The sequence below is a fragment of the Lactuca sativa genome, chromosome 6, assembly GCF_002870075.4.
Source record: "Lactuca sativa cultivar Salinas chromosome 6, Lsat_Salinas_v11, whole genome shotgun sequence".
In the NCBI taxonomy this organism is placed as follows: Eukaryota; Viridiplantae; Streptophyta; class Magnoliopsida; order Asterales; family Asteraceae; genus Lactuca; species Lactuca sativa.
The window spans coordinates 29,488,215-29,491,917 of record NC_056628.2 but is presented as its reverse complement, the minus strand read 5'-3'; the positions used below and the strand labels follow the sequence as shown (position 1 = coordinate 29,491,917).

Below are 3,703 nucleotides of genomic sequence, written 5' to 3'. Positions count from 1 at the left end.
TAAAAATAGGGCATTATTATTAGAGATGGCAACGGGGGCAGGGAACACAATGGACCCGAATCCTCATCCCCATCCCCGAATCCTCATTCCAATCCTCATCCCCGTTCCCATCCCCATCGGGGAATATAAATAAACCCCCATCCCTACCCCCAACGGGGACTGGGGATCCCCAACATGGAAACGGGGATTTCTTTATCTCTTTTAACATGCAAACTTTTACGTAAGAAAAAACTCTATTTCAATTTTACCAGCATAAGTTTAAAGAATTTATAAAATATATAAGTACCCATAAATTGCATAAAAAATATAAATAAATTTTCTACCAAATTTAAATACATACATGAAAAACCAAGTAGAAAAAAAAAATTATCAGATTGATATTTAAGGTAAAATAGATCAACCAAAGAGAATATATATATATATATATATATATATATATATATATATATATATATATATATATATATATATATATATATATATATATATATATATATACACACACACACACACACACACAAACACACACACGAGTTTAAATTAGATAAAAGAAAAGGCAAAAAATATAATTTCAACCAAGTAATTACTAATGAGTTAGGTTACTTAGATCAAATTTTATGCATTATAAACTATACTATAAATATATGTTCTCTATTATTTTTATATATTAATATATGTCGGGGGCGGGTTCAGGGTCGGGGATTAAGTGTATCCCCATCCCATCCCCACTTTTTTTATTCGGGTATTCCCCATCCCCGGTCAACATGAGGATTTCCCAGTCAAAACGGGTGCGAATTTCGGGTTTCCCAGTGTGTATGGGGCTTTTTGTCATCCCTAATTATTATGTCGTTTCGCCCAAGGCACAAAAAACATTAGGACCGGACATGCTGATAAATACTAATATGTAACTTAATACAAAGAATATGTTTATAGTAAAACTTACAATACCTAAAATTTAACCAAAATAGTCCGACTCATTACTAATTACTTAGTTGAAATTATAATTTTCCTTATTTGTTTATCTAATTAACTTCGTGTATATTTTTTTTCTCTTTGATTAATTTATTTGTTACCTCAAATATCACTCTGATATTTTTTTTTTCTACTTGATTTTTCGTGTATGCATTTAAATTTGATAGAAAATTTATTTATAGTTTTTATGTGATCTATGGATATTTTTATGCTTTGTAAATTTTTAAACTTATGTTGTTAAAATTGAAATTTAAAGTTTTTTTTTACGTAAAGGTTTTCATGTTAAAATAGAAAAAGAAATCACTGCTTTCCAGCTAGAGATCCCCGGCCCCCGTTGGGGGTGTGTTAGGAGATTCATTTATATTTCTGAATGGGGATGAGGATGAATATTGGAATGATGATTCGGGGATGAGGATTGAGGTCCCGGTATTCCCCGGCCTCATTGTCATCTCTGATCTTGACTTTAATTTTTAACAAAATGCTTCAACATCAACAAAATATAAATATTCAACCATAATCAATCACATCATTAAGTTGCAACAATGTCAATCAGCAATGTAGATACTTATATCCTAAAAAAATTTCCAAAAAAGTTGCAATATTCCTTAAAGGTCAAATTTCGACATAATTATTCAAAGCATCTTTGAAAACTAAGGATGAGTAAAAACCGCACCGCAACTAAAATTAACCGCAACCACAATAAAAACCGATAGTAAGATTTTCTGTTTTTCGAAAACCGCAAATTTGCGGTGTGGTGTGGTTAATAATTTTCAAAAACCACAAAATAACTACACCGCGCTGCATATATTATATACAATTTTTTTATTAATTATTAATATATTAAATATTAAAAATTAGATAAGTTTCTACTTTTCTTTATTCTGATCATAATCAAAATCAAAATTTTATTTGCCTGTGTAGAACATAATTAATAATGTTAATGCATCGGATTCCTCAAATCATCAATTTAATTTCAGTCCGTTTTAACCAACATACATGTGATTTAAACTTAGCATTTATCATGTAATACATAGATTTGTTCCAAGTTCGATTACTTTTTTAATCATAAACATGAAACTTCTAATTTCTTGTATTAAGCATGGCTTTTACAAAAGCCAAATTTGTACCCTTTACCAACTGTATTAAGCATGGCTTTTACAAAAGTCAAATTTGTACCATTTACCAACTTATTATCGTTGACGCTAAGCTCAAAAGCTCAAATTGCTTGATTATTTTATGTTTCTAATTTATTACCAATAGTACTTTATGAATCGGAACTCAATTCCAACATGCATTGACAGCATTCAAAATAATTTTGATTTTGCATTCTTTGTTTTGACTTTGATAGAAATTCAAAGCTATCAAAATGAAGTAATTTGGCCTTTCACTTAATTCTTTATAGGTTATAAACATTTTCCAAACATTCTTTTTTTAAACCAAAATTCATTCATTAATGTCATATTCTTCATTCAAGACTTGAACTTAAATTCAGAAATTACCACTTCTTTCCTTTGGGCTACTCTTGTTGTGGCTCCTGGGTTTTGGAATATATTTGTTCTTTGGTTTTTGTTAAAAGATATCGGCGACCAACAGATTCTTTTTCTGTAAATTGTATTAAAATTGATAAACAAGTCAAACAATTTTGAAGTTGAAAAGTCAAAATGAGCACCTTTAGTCGTCGACCAAACTCATTATTCCCACAATAAACATGATACCTGAATAAAGTAGATACTCGGCATACGAAGAAGATAAAGAAACGGGAAATTGAGTCTTCAATAAGAATCCATCAAGAAAAAAAATTCCAGATTCTCAGACGTCGCTATCACCGGCATCGGAGACGCCACCGCATAAAAAAAACAGACGTAGCTTTGGTGGTGTAGGCGACATGCGACGGAAGTGAAAGAGGATTAAAGGCCCTTCTGTAATCTGCAAAAAGAACCTCACATTAGGTTTATTTCATATATTTACACAATTAAAATTAAAAATACATTCTTAAATAGCTTCATTGTTTGAATTCTTCAACAACAATTTGCAAGATGTCCAATTGCAACATCAGTTGATCTATTTTTCAGATCAATTGATTTATCTGCCAATTTCTTGATGAATTTTTAAAAAGAAATCAAAATCAATGACTTTAAACATTAAAAATAACAAAACAAAGCACAAAAGAAAACGCACAAGAAGCAGGTGATTGTTTGTTTAACCAACGAAATCAAATTATATATATTTATAAATCTAAAAAGTAAAATGCTAGCCTAATAGGTTTTGACCTTGTAATTAGGTACAACAATAGAGAACACAAAAACAGAAAAGATAAATCAGAACATGTCAAAGGAAACGGTGTGTTGGAGAGCCCTGGGAACATGCGATCGATTGAAGCCAGGAAAAAAGGAATCGAAGAATTTCTTAGTCGCTGTTTATAATGGAGTGCGTGAACATCATTGTGGGTACGGTTCGATTTCCTGTTGCCTTCATCATGTTTCCCTTCTTCTCCTCTCAGTATCTCCTTCTCGATTTCATTCCGGTTCTGTGCCTCTCACTGATGGACACAATCAGCCCCTAAGATTTGGTTCTTTATCGATAGCTTCTAGATGGAATTATGAGCGTAGGTGGAGACGAAGGGTTTGTGAAGACATTGAACAGGATCGTCGTCAGTCGATGTAGGAAATGAATCGATTTAGAGGGGAGACGAATCAATTTAAAGATATGGTGGACTAATATTATTGAGGAA

General features: G+C 31.6%; 1 long non-coding RNA gene across 1 annotated transcript; it reads right to left on the bottom strand.

Moving 5' to 3' along the window:
* Window positions 1–825: 825 nt before the first annotated feature.
* Window positions 826–3,703, bottom strand: LOC111883160 (uncharacterized). The gene is made up of 3 exons (XR_002847360.3): window positions 3,243–3,703; window positions 2,688–2,898; window positions 826–2,574 (listed from the first exon to the last, which is right to left on the bottom strand). It is a non-coding gene; the product is annotated as an uncharacterized LOC111883160 (long non-coding RNA).